We start from the raw sequence: 21,447 nt of genomic DNA, 5'->3' as shown, positions 1-21,447 counted from the left end.
GCGTGTACAAATATGTACATATGTATATGTGTATATATGTATATGTATGTGTGTGTATTCACAAATTTGTGCAGTTCTAATTAATTTTAGTTTTTTTCTTTGCTTTTTTTCGTTTAGTTTTGTATTTTTCTAAAACTACTCCTAAGCTTACCACATATATAAAAAATTTAATATCAGTTGCTTTGTTTGTTGTTGTTATTTTACTCCTTATTTGATTTAATTAATTAGCTAAATCCTGTATGATGTCCGCTGAAACGAGATTGTAGTGAAGAGAGAATAGAAAAGAAATTAAGATTAATGTTGGTTACTTGGCAGAAAATCGATTTTTTCGTGGCATGTATTGATAGATTACAGTTATTTTAATTAAATTATTTTTTTTGTTAAAATAATTCGTTATAAAATAATTAGCTTGCAGTTAGAGCTCATAGAAAATATATTACGAGTATATGTTGCATATTGACCTTAAATTTATTATAAACATTTTTATTGTCAATTATTTTTGATGACGACTAGGAATATCTGTGTTAAGCATTGTTGTTTTTTTCTATCAATTTGACTTGGTTAACTTCTATTTGAGGGAAAATATATTTTTTAAATTATTGAGTGGTGCAACACTTTATTAAAAACATTGCTTATTAAAGGCAGATATTATAACTAATCGCACCTATACTCACCACACCTAAGTTCAACACACATAAAAGCACTAAACCTAAATTTACCACACTTAAAGTCCCCACCCCTAATTTCATCACACATAAATTCACCACAGTGGTATTCAAATCTATATTTACTTGTCTAATTAAGCAAAGATTGCCGTACTATGGGTTCTCCAGGTACTTTCTTTAGTACCAGTTATGGGCAGTGACTACTTACTGATGAGTACTAAATTTTTTCGATATGACATTAAATACTGTCATTAGTCTTATTTGTGCACTTTTGGCATACTAGTTTTTTAAAAAACGCCAGCAGTTTTTTGAAAAGTATTTCTGTTGCTTTGAATGTTCAAGCTATAGTAATGCTGAAGAGTATAGGGGAGATATTTTTTGTAATTCTTGCCATCGAAGTTAGTTAAAAGTACAAAAAACCGATAAAAACACCACTAAAATCGTCGCTACATCCACTTGAATCGTATGGTCGATACAAGGGTTGTCTTTTACATTTCGAGATTAGGATGAGGAACCAAAACAAATATTAGTCATCGAAAATCGCTTTTTTCCATTAGGATCTACGCACTTTTGTCATTCTGATTGAGGTATCTCCAAAACATGCACTCTGAAAGCATCAACCGACGATCTACGACCTCGATTGTATTCATCATACCATTGCGCGAAAATGCTTAGGATTTAATTACAGTTTTTAGGCGAGCTGAGTATTTTAAGTTACTGTAAATAACAAAAATAGCACTCATGTATCAAACCGTTATGAATATGTATTACAACAAAAATGTCATACTTTACGATAAAGTTGTGAGTTGCCAGATTGCAGCACCAGAGTTTATAAAGCACGAAATATAAAGGGCAACCTACGTATCATATTGGAAGGTTGGAAAATACTTGTGGGTCCCAGTAAGATAAATTGCAACTGCGCAGTTTTAGCGAATACCGTAACCAAGTGACCATTCCAAAAAATTGCTCATAGAGGTAATACAATTTCAAACTCAAAACTTTAAGAAATCTCACAGCTGTTAATTTTGTATACTTTTTCGAGAAGATATAAATGAGTCATTCCATTCAAACTTACATTCAAACATTTTTTCGAAGTAAGACCTTTTATTTGTGTTCTTTCAGGAAATATATTAGACATGTATGTTTTGATTCCACTCATTATACAAAATTTTAGAGCTAAGAACTTTCCAAACTTCAACGCTCGAAAAAAGTACCTTTAAACAATTGCGTATACGAAAAAAAATGTTTTATTATTAAAGTAGCTAGTCGTCCCAATTTTTAACTTTATTTCTCAGCTTTCCAATGAGGTATACATTCATTTGTATCGAAAATGAACGAAAGGTACAGTTTTATAAATAAATATTTTTTTTTCAATTTGGAACTATTTTATGTATCTATATTCAGTTATTATTAATGAAAAATGTACATTAACAACAGAAAAAGGTATGGTGAACAGATAGGATAAGTAAAAAAAAAATGACCTGTAGAAACTATACGCTCGTCATTAGAGGATTTAATAATCGGAAATAATATCGCGCTCTACCAGCTAGCATGTCTAATAAGTACAATGATTTTCCAATTTACATCTCCATACTCGTTTTAAATTGTTGAGCCAAAAATAATAATTTCCCTGGGATAACCATAAGGAACCTCAAGTATAATACTGAGATGAATCAAAATTAGAATATTTTTAGAGCTCTAAATACTTGTAATCGTTCTTTGTAATTATACCTATTTGACCATTTTGACTTCCTTTTTCATGACTATGAAATTGTGATTGAAGCTATCAGCTTCACACTCCTACGCTAAGATCCGTTACGTCGAAAGGAAAGATTCTGACTAAAGAACATATATACATATATACATAATACACGGAAGCTACAATACCCTTCACAAATACCAAGGCCCCTTACAAGAACTTGATTCTGAACGTTCAATTTGTATGGGAGCTACATGATATACTGATCTGATCTGACCAATTTCTGCGGAGAATAATTTGTTGCTTTAAGCGATAACTCGTGCCTAATTTCGAGAAGATACCTCGTCAAATAATCAAATTTTCCATGCAAGCACTTCACTCCGATCGTTCAGTTAATATGGTAGCTATATGCTATGTATATATTTTATAGGGTCTCCGACGTTTCCTTTTGGGTGTTACAAACTTCGTGACAAACTTAATATACCCTGTTCAGGGTATAAAAAGCAAACAAATTGCTTTCGCACTAACACTACAACAACAAGAGGTGGAGCACTGAAACGGCATTGTAAATAATGAGTTGGAAATGAGTTTAGAAAGAGCACACACCAAGGTTACACTTGAGCTATTCTTCGCTGCCAAACGAGTTAGAAACTTAAAAGCACTTCAAAGGCGTTGAATGATAGCAAAACAAAAAAGGAGAAACGGCTGCAGAATATGCGCGTCAAAATCACAAGGGCGGAGCAGCGAGCGGAGAAAGCGAACAGGATAGACAAAATTCATTGAAAATGTGAAGAAAGGTTAAAGCACTAACCGACGTTTAATGCTTTTAATGAAAGCTTTGGTATTGCTTACAAAGAAAGGGCATTAGAGAGAGAGTTTAGTGTCATGTATTGTGGAAGAAGTGCATCACTAATGGCATTTCTGTATAGCTTAAGATCTCTGTAATAGTGAGTAGATGCTTGAGGGGTGGAAAAAATGGGTAATTTTTTGGAAATATAAGAATTATTTCGAGTTAGTACAGCTCCTTAAAAGGGAGTTATGAGAGGTAATGGAAAAAATAAAAAAAAATATATTGCGTGTGTCCTTTGTTTTGAAGTGCTACATAGACAAAAAAAGGAGGTAAAACAAATATCTTTTTTAAAATATATATTCATTTAAGTCTTAGTGTTTTTGTCTCTATCCTTAAAATCACTTATAGCTAATATAATTAGTTAAATTGAGATAAAAATTCTCCAGAGCATATCATAGTGGTTTATTATATTTGACGATATATTGCGTAAGGGATCACATTGAGAGAAGGAAGCTCTCACGATCCGCCTGAGTACTGATACGCAGTCTCTATAGTGTCGTGAAAGAGATCACCATATTTATTGAATTGCCTATATATTAATTGACACAATAACTTTAAATCTAAAGCACAGAATGTTTCTCAAAATAATTTCTTTGTTTTTAAGTCTTAAAAGCTAAATGAAATCTTTATATAACCTTACTGAGTCCTCTTATCACTATGCAGTATAGAACCTTAGTCACCAAGTTTACTCCGATCAATTTAAATACATCTAACACTATTTTTATTTTTTGCTTTTGGGAAGTTGATATTGCTCTCTTCGGGTCGGTTTAGCTAATAGTTGGTTATTGATCTGCTGAATTTAGATTACAATTTCATTAATTTTTGATCTCTCAAGTTTCTTAGTATGCAAGTGTCAGAGCCTCTGTATCAAACAGTCTGTTTAGATACATTGCATACATACGCTCTGTAACATTTTTTCTCACAGAACAAACCATAATGCTGGTAGTTAAGAGCTTTCCAATCAGCGCCATACTATGAGTATAGACAATGCAAGGTTTTAACTCGCGAGTATAATATCGGGAGAAGGTCTTGGTGGGTAAAGGGAATTTTGGACTTAGAAGAATTGAGGTTTTACTTCAAGCACGTCGAAGTTTGCCTACACAGTTGTCGCCGAAGCTAAATAAAAACTGTAAATAAAAACTGGTTTCGAGATGTCTTGGGCTTTACAGAACCTTAGTACTCAGAACACTGACTTAATATCCAACTAAAAACTTTCTAATTCAAGAATAATGTGATAATTGCCTCATCTTAATGCTGCCTCATCTTTGTTGCGGATGTTATAGCGCACACGTTCCTTTTGAACAATCCCAAAAGCATAGTCGATAGAGTCAAACTGAAGATCTAGATGGTCAGTTAATTTTACTTGTTTTTGAAATCAGAATAGTCTGATTAGTTGTGTGACATGGCGCGCCATCTTTTTTAAACTTGTATCGTTCTTTTAAGGCAGTTAAAAGCAGATTCATCGATTTTTAGCCACTGGCTTGTGCCGATTCTTGCCATTTCATTTCGGACAAGCAATAGCATTTCGTAGAACTCAAAAAAAAAAATTTAAATATGTAAAAATATTTATATCTTCTTTAGCTAGTATATTCATTATAAATATGTCTTATTGTAGTCTCTGTATGATTAAAATAAATCTTCACTATTTATGCCTCTCTCGAAAAATAGCATAAATTTCAATTCAGCTTGCCTCAGCACGCAGCAGCATGTCGATTTCGAAGTCATTTGAAGAGTGAGTGCATTTCCTTAGGCGATTAGACTGCGTTCACACGAGGACTGTTTTGTCGCTCATTAGCAGTAAACTCACCTTTGGTGTTGCTCATTGCCGACACGAGTCCGATAACTTGTGTCAGAAAATTTTCCTCAATTTCTTTTATTTCAGCTTCCTAAATTCTTGTATGCTTCATGTACGCGGTGCACAAAAATATTTTTGATTACCTAATTTTTTTAAATCCTTTTTCACTCTTTTCTTAAGCATAATAGAAATGCATATTTGCATACGAGTATAACTTATGAAAAATAGATTATGAAATTCAAATCTCCAAATGTTTATTTAAAACCGAGGACAAGCACAACCATTGAAAGAATTTCAAAAAGAAAAGGGACGAACTGCTGCGAACCAGAAAACAGAGCGTGCTATTCGAGCAGTGTCCCTTCATTTTTCCTCCTCGTCCCATCGCCTACACAAACCCAGTTTGAGTGACAAAAGTGTCTTCATGTGAAAACAGTTTTATAGTGAAAACGCTTGGAGCGTAGTCAATATTTTCAGTGATTTTGTTGTTGTTTTTTTTCGTGCCTTTTGAATAGTCATACACTTTGCTGCTTCAAATCTATTCAGAGATCCTTTCTGCTTCCTTCATCTCGACATTTATCAGAATCGCACTTCTGACTGTCAGTACATACCACATATACATACCTACATACAAGTATGTTATGTACCATATATTGATAGTGCTGCCAGGCGACATTTATGATATTTGTTGTTGCATACAGTTCCTCATTGTATTTGTGTTTTTCTTCACTTCAGCAGCTATATATTTTTGTTGGTCGATATTTTCGCATTAAATATTCGCACACAGACGTGTTGCAGCAAAAACATTTGTTCATATTGTTGTTGTTGTTGTTACGCTTTCACGCACATTTATGTTTATATGCGGCTGTCCACATTTGCGGCTTCATGTCACATGTTTTTTTTTTTTCAGGTTCAGGCTTCCACCAGCTGCCTCACACTGTGCTATAAAAGTATTGTACACCTTTCGTAATCCGCATTTTCCTGCACTCGCATGCATGATTGTGTGCATTTATTTGGTTTATGCGAAAACAGCATGCCATCACAGCGTCGTTCTGCTTATACCATATTTTTTTTGTAGCTATGTATTGTACACCACAAATGATTATTGTTTTTTTAATTCACAAACATTTTTCAACACATTAAAACCGCAAAACAGCTGCCTGTTTACACTCGGTGTGCCACTATAATCACAAAACAAAAGCAATATTATTAAAAATTGTGATTTTCATTAATGCAAAGTGTTTTCTGGTCAACCCTCCGCAGCGCGCTCCGCTCTTCTCTTCGCTCACTCAGCGCCGACCGATTTCATTTGCAGTGCTCTCTGCTTCTCTGTGCCCCGCTCATTCTTGGTTTTTGTGATGAAGTCATTCCAATGCGGTGAATATTCATATTGTTTATGCCGTTGGTTTGTGTGGTTCCATAATTACTTTGAAAGAAAAGGGGTCAAAAGCGTAGAGATTCCTCTTCTTTGTTTGTTTTGATAACTCTCTGCGAATATTTGTAGTCACTTTGAATGTTAATCAGTTGTGACTTGACAAAGGTGTTGCATAAATCAAGATTGTTTGTTAAAAATATTCTTATAAAGGGTGTTTCTTTAGAGATACGTAATTTGCTTTTTCGAAACAATCATGAAATAGAAATATAATTTGGTTTTGTTCGCTTGAAAATTTTCAAACATTGTGTGTTTGTGCAGAGTTTCGGGCTATCGGGACGGCATTTATTGAAGGTTAGTTTGGGCTAGGATCCTCGCAATAAAGATAGTGCTGGATGTCGTTTGAACGGCTGTGAATGTTGGTCCATTGTGATTATCAAAAACGCATAGAAATGGATCACTAGATCCTCATAGATCGGCAAGGCGTTTTGAGCTTACCACAAATTTGTTAAGGCGGTCAATATCAATCCCAGCTATTTTGCAGAAGGTGTGTCAGGCTCAGTCTGACAAAATCTGGACATTAGATGAGAAAGACCTACACTTTGTCCTTCTTCATATAGTTTTGGCAAAAAGCGTTCACTAAAATATTAACATTACCGCGTGTGAGCAAATGCGGCGATATTGACTTTGTTAAAAGCAAGTAGTTCAAAGGGATTCGCACGGTTCACTCTGGGTCAGAAGGATCTGTCAGTCGCACAGGTTCTGGTTGTTGACCAGTGCACAGCTCATGGGAGGTCCAAATGTTCAGGCAAGAGCGCATCAGGGCAACGAAGCACCGACTCGCTTCCAGTCGGTGGAAATTACGTTAAGGATGCTCTCACTAGCAAGCTCAAGCTTTTCAAATGTTTGGCGATGCCATTGTGACCGGACACCCCAACAACTCTTTTACAGAGAAAACTTATTACTATTGCTGAGGAGACCATGTACTCTCTGTGGTTAGCTTTGAGCGCACAGTAGGCGAAATAAAAACGTGTACAGACGCTCTGCTATCGGACTGAATTCGGAGTAGCGTATAGTGTGTTCAAGTATGCCCCTCATGTACCCAGCTTCCCTGAGTCTAGTAGTATTTGCCAGTTATGTTTTCAGGTGCAGCATGTAAGACGGTATTTGGTTGGTGTTGTAATTAGTGCACTAGAGATACCAATAAGGGCCGCTCATTGAACATGCTTTGGAGGCTTAACTAGTGATGTTTTTTCGACCACCAGACAATACCCTATAAAACAAATATTAGCTTAACTACAGTTTCATAGAACCAGAATACCAATTTCGGTGAGAGGCCCCACCACGTTTAATGTAAATCATCCCACTTTAGGATAGTCTGATAAAATCACACTAGCCGGGTGGACAAGTTAGAAACCTATTATAAAACCTTAGGTTAACGTACCTTATAACTTTATTTGTGGAACCCAAATTATGAATGGTTTGTTTATCTTATCTAGATTTTTAAAATGTATGATCAGATCAGATTACTATGGCATAATGCTGCTATACAAACTGAACGATCTTAAACAAGTGTTTTTATGAAAAACTTTTTCATTTGACAAGATATCTTCGAGCAATTTGGCATGGATTATCGTCTAAAGCAACGGTACAATCTCCGAAGAAATCAGATCCCATCACTTTAGAATATAACTGCATTAAAAACTATACGATCGGAATCAAAGTTTTGCACGGAATTTTTGTATTTGTTTAGGTACATCCGAAGGGAATGTTTTTTCTTGTTTTTAATACAATTGGTTGCGTAATATAACTATCTTATGTCTACTTTTAGCTTAGCTTCATGTATTTATATTATTTGCAGTTCCAATTTAAAAAATCGGAAAGTCCAGAAATCCATTAATTGATTGTGTTAATGACAGTTTAGTCTAAACAAAATACGATTTCAACAAATCGAAGGCTTCACTAACATCCTGTTCTTTTTCTCAACTGTCGCCCTTATGCGAACCGCCGGCTTTGTTAGAGAAAAATATTCTTGGGAAAATATAAATATTGGAATGCTAATCAATAAAACGATGGGCTGCATGCAGTTATCGTTGACAACAAAATATCTTAAGAAATCGTAAAATCAAGCTTATACTATGAAATTTTAGAAACATTTATTAACACAGAGCTGATACTCGACGACTTAAGAATAGAAAAATATGTGAGCTAATTGATTAGAAATAAAATCATGCAGCTTGGAATAATGCCACGAAGATCTGATGTTCATATTGAATTTTTATGTTATTCTTCTAAGTAGATCGATGTTTTGTTAATATATATATATTATATTATTATGAAAGTCAAAACTATCTTTATAAATTATGAAATCACCAGAAGTGGACGAACGGGATGAAAAAAAAAAATAAAAAATATCACAACAGAAAACTGTAGTTCAAAAAAAAAAAGATATAATATAGAGCATATAATTAATATATGGGACAAATTTACGGTTGTACGAGACAATACTATAAGTAGAAGTTCAGGAATGCATTGCAACATATGGTCTTTAGTGTCCAGTTACAGGAGTGAGCGAAGGACTTTCAAAATTCTACCCCTATCTTATAAGCTTCAGAACAGCTTTCTAGTCTATCGCCTTCTTTAAAAGTAGCCATTCCAATTTTTGCCTTTTTATACATTGAACAGGGTATATTAAGTTTGCCACAATGTTTGTAACACACAAAACGTCGGAAACTTTATGAGGTATATACAATATATAAATGATCAACATCTTGGCACTCAGTTTTTGAAATATCGTTCTGAAATTTTGCACACGTTCTTTTTTCTTCGAAGTGCTGCTTATTTGTTGGAATCGCCGATATAGGATAACTATAGCATATAGTTGAACGCTGAACGCTCAAACTAAAGTTCTTGTATGGAAAACTCTTTTATTTGACAAGATACCTTTACGAGATTTAACAAAAATTTATATCAATGGCACAGCTACGATATTCGAACATATTGTTTAGATCGGACCACTAGTCAAGGAACCTTCACGAAATTTTGCCTAAAATATTATTCAAGGCACCGCTATAATATCCATATATATTTTATAAATCAGAATATAGCTTATAGCTGTCATATAAGCTAAGCGTTCAAAAACAGAATAAAGATATTTTTGTAGCATTTTATGCCACAAAAAATGCACCTCTGAAGATTATTATAGCTTCGGCGCAGGCGAAATTAACGTGTTTTCTTGTTTCATCGACTATCGAGCAATTTTTGCAACTTTGGACTAGTTGAGAACTGTATAAAATAGTTGTTAATGGAGACTATGAACACTCTCTGAGACATTGCAAAAACTAAATCGTCTGATGATGAGGGCGTAAGGCACATGGTTATATTAGAGTGCTTATATTAGAGTCGAGTTAGTTCGGCACTGGTACATTTTCCTACAGGGTTAAATCTAGATATAAAATACGTTTGCGCATATGAGGAGGCAATAGAAAGGGCTTGATGACTTTTTCAATGCCAAAAAGAGTACACTTAAAGCGTGAAAAGGTACGGAGCAGGTAAGTAGCAATAAATGTGATGGCATGACGACACACACTATCACAGCAGTGATATGAGGGTGAAGGAAAGGTTAAATGGGGATTTGACGTGTGGCGCAGCATTTGGGGCAGCATGTAAATATATACGAAAAAGGAGCGAGCAAAGCACGTGAAGTGTCAAAGCACTTAACCCAAGCGCGCAGAATATATATGTTTACAGACACATGCACATACATGCACAAACGCACACGTTAAACGCATTTTAGAGCGAAGTATTTTGCGCGCCACACACAATTAAATCATAAAATTCGACACATATACATGCATATGTATGAATTTACAACAAAATATAGCATTTCATACAACACCAAAGCGACAATGTATGTGTGCGCTGGTGTGCGTGTATGTGTGTATGTATATTTGCGTGTGAGCCTGCAATTACGGACAGTAATTAAATTTTGAAGCGATGCTTTGAAGTGGAAAATGCGCCGCGCATCGAGCGTTAGCGACGGCTGCGTTGTACTGCGCACACATACGCGTACACACAACTACAGCCACGTACACACACACACACACATACGCACGCCCATTAGCGGCATTCACGAGGGTCAACGGGGCGTATGAGTGCCACTTAAACGTGCACCGGAAACAGTCAAGCATATTTCCAGGCGAGCCAAAACAGTTACTCAGCAGAGTCGATTGTTGTTGGTGGGTGGCGAGCGCAACACCTGCATCGAGTCACTTATGGGCGCACATTGGTACGCCGGGAATGTGTTTGGCTGTTTTGTTGCGGTTTGCCGTGTGAATTGCCGCACATCCACCTGTATATGTATGTGTATACGCACACACACACACGCTCCGCTGCCAATACATGCACATGTGTTTTTGGGCATGTAATTATTTTGTATTCTATGCGGTTATTCGCATGCAAATTTCTCAAATGTGTGTGGACTTACACGCTGAAATATCTCATTTTGCCTGTGTATTAGTGTTTCCCTTACACACACATGCATACACATATCCATATTTCAATTGCACATAATTGGCATACTTCTAGTATTATAAGAATTCCATTGAGCGTAAAAGTTGTTGTGGCTGCTGTGTTGTGAGGTGTCAATATGACCGTCAGCGCTGGCGTCACCGTTGCCGCTATACCGTTATCAGCAGCAATGCTGACAGCATACGTTGTTAACCGCGTCAACGCCAGAGTTAATATATCGATGCGAGCCTACATAAATAAAAAAAAATTTGCCTATCGAAACTGACATTGAACACTTTCAAGAATGTATGGGTGTTGTTGTCGCTGATTTTGAGTAACGGCAGCTTCGAGGCTGTTGAGGCGTAAATCGTTTATTATACCCTGAACAGAGTATATTAAGTTTGCCACGAAGTTTATAATACCCAAAAGGAAGTGTCGAATACACTATCATATATATATATTTATATAATATTTATATAATATATATACAGATCAGCTTGGCGGGCTGTGTCGGTTTAGTCATGCCAAGTCGTCTATATATACGCGAACTAGTTCTTCAGTTTTTGTGATATCGATCTGAAATCTTGCACACATCGTTTTCTCCTCAAGAAGCTGCTCACTTGTCGGAACCGCCGATATCGGATCACTATAGCTTGTAGCTGCCATACAAATTGAACGATCAGAACTAAGTGCTTGTAAGGAAAGCTTTTTTATTTGATAACATATCTCCCTGAAATTTGACATTTGTTATTTTTCCAAACAGCGGTATGATCTCCAAACAAATTATTTTGATCAGAATACTATAGCATATAGCTGCCATACAAACTGAATGTTAATTATTAAGTTTCTGTATGAAAGACTTCTTCATTTGATAACATATCTTCACGAAATTCGGCATAGGTGCCATCGAAGTAAACGTTTTGCTTGCTTCTTTTTGGAGCGATATAAAATACTACTCAAATTGTGTTGTGACTACTGCCTACTAAGCAAAAAGCCTTTGAACATAGGAAAATACGATTTCGTTACAAATTTGTAGATCCGACTGTTGTGGGAACCCAGTTTGCTCCATTGAATCTATTGCTTTGCCCTGATTCTTCGTCTCAAATGAAAATATTTTACTTTTGTTAGTGGTAAATTGCTAAATTAAGCTAAGTCACACTTGTGAATCGTGAATGTGGTCAACTAAGTTTCGTAACTATCTTAAAAGGGAACGTTTCAGTTTCTATGGTTTTCAGTAGAGTCTCATAGCCAAGGGAAATGCATATGTTACGGGGTTTGAAAGCAATTAAACGAGAAAGAAAGTTATAATCAACGTCACACAACAAAACTTCGCCGAAAATACAAAGATTTGCAAAGCGGAAATCCTACTAAGAAGACGCTATAGTTATTTAGAGAACTATTGAGAGCACTGTCGATAATAGTTCCACTGTTATATAGGTCATGAAGTTATACATTCTTCGTCCGCGGATAAATAAATTAAGTGTATTCAACTTTCAATATTATGTGGTTGAGAGAATTAAAGCCAATGTCGCCCATTTGAGTTCAAGTCACAGTCACAATCGAATCGAGGAGTTATTTATAGAGTTGCCATCAGATGAGAGCTCTCGAAGAACTTTTACGATCACGATATATTTGCTTTATTTTTTCATATAGACAAACCACTCTGAGATATTTGCTTGAAAATTTGTTTAAGTGCTATTATGTTAAAATCGCTCTCCTGATCTAGGCAACACTTTTATAAAAATGAGTTTAGGTTAAAAAGGCTCTGCTTTAATACAGACACATTTTTCTTTCAAAAGAAACATTAAAACATGCTTTCCAGTCTTTTATCAAAAGGGAATTTCGCTAATGAAGTTAAGTGTGGTTATGTTCAAATAACTCTACTAAGTTATCGAAGCACTAATTATCTGAAGTCATGCATAACGGCTCAAAATATGAATATAGGTATAACCTAAAAGCAAGCCGTAACTTAACTCTGCATCAATCAAGCGAACACTTATGCAATGGTGTGGTGGCTCATAACGAAAGCGCTCTTGATTACTACGCAGCGGAAACATGACATTGCGAAGTAAACGTTTCTAGCCACCCACAGTTGATTGTCAATCAACGAGCGGTGTGATGCCACAACAACCGCCATATTATCGTTCATGCAATTAGTCACTTATTTGTTGCGCCGCTGCTGTTGCTCGTTGCCGCTTTCAAGCCAATTTCCGAAGACATTTTTTTTGTTTTTAAAATTTCGTTTGCCATTTGAGCCATGTCATGCCACCTGGTTGTATTGCACCAGTGAAGTAAGCAGTCTCAATCGTTATTATTGCAGTGGTACATTAATGCAAACGATTTTTTGTTGTTTGTGTGTTGCTCTTTTGTTTGCTGCTGATTTTTGCTGATTGTTGCTTGCTGGCTGTTGACTATGCGGATGTTAATGTAGTTGTTGTTTTGGTTACTCTGATTGTTGTTGTTGTTGCTGCTGTTGCATGATATGATTTTGTTGTTGTTGCTTATTTTTAATGCACTTGTTTTTGTTATTATTATTGTGGCTGTTGTCGTTGTTGTTGTTGTTGTGGTGGTTACATTACCAGTACAGTCAATATTTTTATTGGTGTTGATGCTGGTGGAAACGTTGTTGTGTTTGTTGTTAATGTTATTGTTGGTGATGTTGTTGTTGTTGTTGTTGTTGTGTTACAAGTAAAATCAATAATTAAAATATTGTTATTGCTGCTAGTTACACCGTTGTTGTTGTTTTTACATACAATATTGTTGTTGTTGCTGCTGCAATCTGACTCCCTTCCTATATTATTGCATGTGATTGAACTCTCCGCGCAATATTGTTATTGTCCTTATTATGTCGGCGTGTCTTTGTTGTTGTGCGAAATTTTTGTATTCACCCGCTGCCGATGTGGCCTAACGGCAATCCGAGCGCAGAAAAAAACCAAAAAAAAATATATTTCGTGAAAGCGCACTTAATTATGCACACATACATATGCATGGATATATTTCTGCTGTATTTGTATGCGAACAAGTTGTTGTTTTAGTTGTCATGAATATTTCATTTAATTGCCACATATTTTACGCCCACCCATACTTACATCTACATATGTATGTGTGTGCGTGATATACTCGTATATATCCACATGTGTCTGGGCGTATGTTGCAGCCGCCATACTTGCCACAGCATTTCGTCTAGGAATAATATACAGTGCTCGTACATTATGCAGCGGCCACTTCAGCACCTGTCCACAAACACATACACCTACATGCATGTATGTATAGATGTGTGCGTGTTTACAAATGCATATGCCAGCAAATATACTGTGTCGAATATGTTCATCAATATGTTGTACATATATCCACACATATACATACATACAAACATTAACAAAATTTGTATAGTATATGCGCATATGCAGCAATAATTTAATATTGCTCTGTCGATGCATTGCCACAACGGAAATTGGTGTGGTTAACACGCGCGATTGATTATCGCCAAGATTCAATTAAACGCATTCGCTTCACGTTTACACCGGTGCGCCGCGTGGGCGGAGCGGTAGCGGGTGTGTGCCATGCAATTGATGGTACTATAATTTACCGTTATACACAAGTAGGCTGCACTTGAGTGGCTGTAAGCGCGTGTGCTGCCAAGCAATTTGAGTGTACGGAAAGTGGAAACGGCGCAAATTGTTCAGAATTTATTCATTCAGAGGTGAAAATTAGCTGCGGTGAAACTTAAATGAGCATTGTATGGCTAAGGTCTGTTATATGTGCTCGTGTACTTACACATATACGCATTCATTACCTTTTAATATTATTTAGAGAGGTAAACCCTTTAATATTAACAAGTTCGAGAGCAGCCAACGCGTGGATTGTTCTAGCAGTTGATTCATCAAAGTTGTAGGAATAAATTTGAGAGTTCTGAGTACGAGCTCTATTAATTACGTAATTATATATAAAATGGTTTGTGCAGGGTTTTCATTTGGTAGAGGGAAAGGTTAGACTAGAACATTGGCAATATACCTACAAAAACAAGTCCGCTAGTTGCTTGGTTAATCTTCTTCTTGCGTTTGCGGTATGCGTCCTTAAGTTCTCGTGCTTTGGAGATTCCTCCAAGTCCCCTATATTAGTTAATTATCCGTAATTGGATATTTTGTGCCGAGAAGCGACTGCTATTAAAAAAAGCTTTTTGATATTACTGAGAATAGGGTTTGAATTCAGGTCTTAAGTTACCGCTTAATTCTTAACTGTTACAAATAAAATATGTAATCGGAGGAAATTAATTGAGCTTGTACCTCTCCGTCATCCATATAAGATGCATTATACTCTGAACAGGGTATAATAAGTATGCCATGAAGTTTCTAGCACCCAGAAAGAAATGTCGGAGACCCTACAAAACGTATATATAAATGATCAGCTAGCGAGCTGTGTTTATTTAACAATATCTATTTATCTATCCGTCCGTATATACACATACGCCCTTTTCACTCCAATTAGCTGCTCATTTGTCGGAAACGCCGATATCGGATCACTATAACATATATCTGTTCTAAAAACTGGAATAAAGATACATCTGAGTTTTAGATGTGGTGGTGGCTAACGTCTTCGGAACCCCCTAAACATTCGTTTGATTTTTCGGTAGTACATCAGTCGGAATGGATAGAACCGGGTATCAGCATTATACTAGATCTTGTTAAGCAATTAATGATAGCCTGGCAATGACTTCTGGGAGAAGAGTACAACGTCTCCCCTTCGTAATTTTTAGCAGGAAAGATGTAGTAAAATGTTAAGCAGAGCAATCTCTATACCAAGCCTCATTTTACAAACGTGATATACGTAATTATGTAAGATCGCTAGTGGAACATCCATAAAACTGTTACTAAGTAATTAAGAAATAAAATTATTTTTAAAATAGTGTTGTTCCCTACTACTGAAACTGAAATCTATTGAAAAAATTATTAGCTTCTTAAATATCCAGTTTTCAGCTGACTTGAACGAGATATCCTATTTTCCCGTTCACAAGATGTTGCATCACCAAGTTGAAAAAAATTCAAAACTACATCAAGTCCGATGGGTAGTTATATGGACTCGATTGGGAATCGCTAGACTTGATGTTCAAAAACTAACAACCTTAACCGTAATATTCCATATTTTTGGCACTAAATACTTGTTTTTCTAATTGTGAGCCAGGTTTATAACGACAGTCGATGTGGAAACTGAAACTTTTCACTACAAACAGAAGTCTAACGAAATAAGAGAGTTGGATGATAACAAGAAAATCTTACAACAGAATGATTATGATAGAAAGCTGCTTAAATACATTGAGTCAGTCTATCACTCGTAGATTTTCAATTTCTAGATGGCGATAATGAAGAAAATTTTGACCAGTAAGCTTGTAATAATCGATGACCACACCGCAGTACTGTTGTTAAAGAACATTGATTTTGGCTTTGAGTTTGCAATACTTCGCAATTAATTCAAGCGCAAAGCGGTTCAGTTAGCTTCAAGCATACTCATATACCTATGATATCGATTTGTTGTCGAGATGTCCAGCTACCACACTCCTATTAGTATAAGGTTTAAAAACCAAACGCTAAAATTTCCATATATTCAGTTCACATTTTCCTGCAATTAAATTTTTCATAGGCGCTCTGTTAGTTAAATGCATTCGAAGACACTTAACATGCAACAATAAAGTGCTTGAGAATCCTTTAAAATTTATTTAAGTGTGAATTTCAATCTGCAATTGTATTTAAAAGCATTTCCACTCCACGCAGCTGCACCCACACAAATGCATGCAGTTTTACACACATACAAACACAACGGTGAAGAGACAACCTGCCACCAGCTCCACCGGTATCCTCGTTACCTGCCAAGAGGATATGCCTTGACAGTTGGCATTTGAATTTAAATTTAAGTACAATTTTTTTTCTTTTCATATTTGCCAGTCAAGTACAGTTAGCAAGCGTGTGTTGCAACGTGTGCATTGCGTATATCCTTTATTGATTGTGTGATAAAACACACACATACACATACACGTGTGTCTGCAATGCCAGCAAGGCATTAAGGTGCACGTGTGTGCGTTTACGCTTGTTCGTAGATATGCGATTACTTTTAAGTTATGCAGCCTGTCGCATCACTCCGATTGCACTCAAGTGTAACAAACGGCAATGCAATGCTCACATCTGAGTATTTGTGTGTGTGTGTGTGTTTTACTTGTATTTGCTGCCATTTCTTCTTTGTCATTTCTATTTTGCTACGTTTTATTACCGCTACTTATTCTTTTCTTCGTCGCTTACGCATCGCTGCTCCAAGACAATGTGAGACACACGTGAGCACTCACACACATACACACATACATATGCGTACATATGATGCCACTTTATGGCGCACCTTGATAGCTAAGAATTCCTTTGCTTGTAGCTGGATATCTGCGAAATATTTTCCATTATAAATTCTTATATACAGTAGTGTGAAAAATATTTGTAGCTGGTAATCAAATAGTTTTTATAGCCCAAACAGCGTATATTATGCTGGCCACGAAGTGTGTTACACTCGGAAGGAAATGTCGGAGATCTTATAAAGCTGACTCGATTTAGCCGTATCTGTCTATCTGGGTATATGCAAAATAGTCTCTCAGTTTTTGAGACATTGATATAAAATTTTACACCCGTCTTTTTCTCCCCAAGAAGCCGCTGATTTGTCGGAACCACCGACGTCGAAACGCTATAGAATTAAACTGCCATACTGATCGATCAAAATCAAAGGCTTATATGGAAAACTTTTTTATAAGGCCTAAAAGCAACTCTACAATCTCCGAACATATTGTTCAGACCGGACCACTATAGCATGTAACTGCCATACAAATTGACTGATCAAAATGAAGATAAGCATCTTTTTATGTCCTTTTATGCTATAAGAAATGCTCCTGTGAAGGGTATTATAGTTCCAGTGCAGCCGAAGTTATTATTTTTTCTTTTATTGTTTTAGGTGACTTTACGTTAGGTAAGGTACATCGGCTGATCCAAGGATCGCATTAAGAATATGCTATATGCAATTTATCGTGTTTATAAATCGGTAAAGCGCCTTGTGGGCAGTCAAAATTTGCTTAGGTGTTTAATTTCTATTGTTGAGATGTCTCCACCTTGTCTTCTTCCATACATCTTCTGCAGATGGCATCCGGTAAGATTTTTAACCTTACAGTGTAGACGCCGATAGAGCAATGGCCTGTTAGAGCCTCCACAACTAGGGAGCGGCTCACCTTACTGAGGTCAAAGAACTCACTGGACCTCTTGCAATCGATCTTTAGCCAAAAGAATCTTGCGACACCGACCCGCTCCCATTTTCCTGATGGCGGATCTGGGGTGCCTTTCCTTGCTTGCTTTTCAGTTACCTGCGATGCCCTGGCACCCATACTAGTCTTATCACAAAATGACTCAATGCTATTGATAAAGAGGTTGGGCATTCCTTAACCAGCCTGGAACACGCGGTTAATGAGCTAAAGGCTAGTATAGGCGCGATACTATCAGAATGGATAGTCACTTTTATGAAGGAGACTGCATTCCGGAGCAGTAAATTTACCGCTACTTTAATGGCAGCAACCTCAACTTAAAAACTCTACAATAGTCAGGAAGTCTGAAACTGAAGATAGAGAGTTTCTTAAGTTATACCAATCCAGCAACTTTCGCCCCTAGCTTTGACCCATCCGTAAAAAAGCTCTCTGGCCTTCACCTCAAACTGCTTCTATCCACCCACAACTCCATCGCAGGTATGTGTGTAGAGAAAAATTCGCTAAAGATCCGGTATGAACTCAAACTGAACGTGCGATACATGTTCATTTAGAAACACAGATTATCTGAGTCGGATAGCAACTTTCGTCGAAGGCGACTTTGATTTACCATACTTTAAAGAGTGGTGAATAGAACATATAAGTGTGTAAAATCAACATACCAGCATTATAAGCTAAAGCTTGGATTGAAGCGAGTTATAAGTACCTTTTGACCAGATATCCATATGCTGTTTAATGAGTTCACCTTCTTTGTTAAGAGACTGAGTGAGCGAAAGTGGCGAAACGAATATGGCGAAGCTGGGCAACCAATATGGGTTGGTCTTAAGAAAAACTGCGACATTGGAAGTGTAATGTAAAATCGATAAGAAGAACAAATGTTCACAGTAATAAAAAAAGATAGATGTAAATATATAAACTGACGCAACCTTGAGGTGGAAAACGGCCTTAGTAGAAAAATTAGCAGTAACTGATCTGAACATGATATTGAATGTGGACGGTCCTCAAAATAGAAATGTTTAAGTTATACGGTTTTTATGGCATTGAAAAGAATGTGAACCCTGTAAAATTATGAGACTTATAATTTTCAAACTTTTACTTATGAAAAGAATTCTTGAAAAAAAAGTTTGCTTTTTTATTGGTCCAAAAATAATAATAATTTTAAATGTGTTTTCAATATAGAAGAATATAAAATTGTTATCTGATTGCTATCAAGCTAGTTCATCTTATTGTTTGTAAAGTTCGAGGGGCGCAGCGTTCAACACGTAAGTTGTAGCTATAGTCTGATTTAAAGTACTTTATTATAATATATACAATCTCAAGAAAAGAGTACATTGGTAATAAAAACCTATTACCGCTAGTTGGCGCAGTCTTCGAACGTTATTCCTTCTACCTAAAACGGCCAGGGGCATCATTACTTACTGCACAAGACACATAATCATTGAAAGCAATTAAAAGGAGTTAAACTGAGTTACTTATGCTTTGCGCAATACTGTACATATCACACATGTATAATTTATGCTTGAATGGAAGGCAGTATGCCAAGTGGTTGTGCGCAAATCTGCGAATAAGATGAAAAATCTAACGCATGCATATATTTGTAGCAAATTTATATATTTATTTTATGAATAGTTATATTATGCCAGATATCTTTTCTAGATAGATACCTTTCGTCTGCTGACTTCCAACGTTCTGTATACACATACAGTTGTATGAAGGTATGAAATATATAGGTATGCCAGGATTTATATTTGTGCAAGGACGGATTTATGAAGCTACGAGGAGGGGTTTCGTAGAACCTGACGTCGATAGTACTGTGGACGACGTAGAAGTGAAGCAAATCTATAAAAGTATGGACATTGTAGTAATATCGTGTTTTGGTGAGATAGGAGGCTGATATAACTAAAGCCAACTCAAGGGTCTATTAAAGGTGCTACACAAAAAATAAGGAAGAAGACTTTAGTGAAGATCTCTTGTCTTGTATATAGCCACTTTCTAACTTGAAAGCTACTTTCTAACTTTTAGAAATATTTTTTCGTCTTTTAAACGTTTTCCGTGCATTCGGGCGCTGGATCTGTCGGCCTAGCGCAGGTCAGCAAGCGTTGGCCAGCAACCAGCACTTGTGCGATTGCAAAAGCCTTCTGGCCCAGAGTGGAACGTTAAACGTCCATTGAACTGCCAGCTCTTTCAAAGGCTCACATCGCCGCAATGATAGGTGTCCTTACTAGACACTGTTCCATTGACACTCCTGCCGTGAGATTAAATATTTTAGAGGGCGCAAGTTGCCGATGTTGAAATAAGGAAGATGAGGTGGAAACAGCTAGACACTTTTTCCTCCACTGTCTAGCTTTCACCAGACTACGGCTAAGGCATCTCGGTTGTCATATTTTCTATGAACCCGGCGAATTGGCTGGAATTGATATTAGCCGCCTCAAAAAATTCGTGGCAGATTCTAGGCGTTTTGTCGATAGGCGACGGTCTTTTTGATCCATATATAGGAGTTCTGGGCATCTAAACGGACAGACGTATCTAGGAAACATTCGTTTCTTCGCTAACTAATTACCAATATGCTATGCTATGCAATATTCGCAATTGGCTGTATGGAGCTGCAAACTGGCTAAGTATCTCTAAATGCATCATTTATTATGATAACTCTAAAACTCTGGCTTAAAATCTGTGAGAGAAAAATCCTTACGTAAAGAGCAAACAAATTGCGGGTCTCAGAGAAAAAGTTCAAATAATTATTAATGCATCATAATTGGTGCTATTTTTCGAAAATGGAGCACCTATAGACTCTGAATCTTTAACTGATTTCATGAGAAGCCACGATGGAAGTTTGCTGAGAGTCAACTGCCATTTGATCAGTGGCCATAGCTTAGAAAAACCATTTTGATGTTGATCGGAGCTGGGATCGAACCTAGATTTTGCGTATGTGCAATACGAACCATTAACTCATTAGTTTCGCCAAGTATTATTTTCTCTGGTTGGACTTGATGGCTGAGAAAGGGAGTAGCTGATATCAGTAGAGGCCAAAAGCTATCAAAATGTCCTTCCACGAACATTTTCTGCTTGCACCAGTGTAGAAGAAAGCTAACTGTATAGTTATAATTTACATATTGTATATTGAAATATGCTTTCTCATTTCCTTGACACAAACGTAACAGAAGCGTACGTTAGCATCTAACGGAATGCCGAGTGAAGCGCTTATTTTTAGGCCTGAAGTTCTGAAGCCATTGAAAATCAAGTTTACTTGAAAAAGTAAATTAAACAAATTGTATGAGAGT

Source organism: Bactrocera oleae, chromosome 3, assembly GCF_042242935.1.
Source record: "Bactrocera oleae isolate idBacOlea1 chromosome 3, idBacOlea1, whole genome shotgun sequence".
Taxonomy (NCBI): domain Eukaryota; kingdom Metazoa; phylum Arthropoda; class Insecta; order Diptera; family Tephritidae; genus Bactrocera; species Bactrocera oleae.
The sequence above is the reverse complement of the archived record's forward strand: the minus strand, read 5'-3'. Positions refer to the sequence as shown.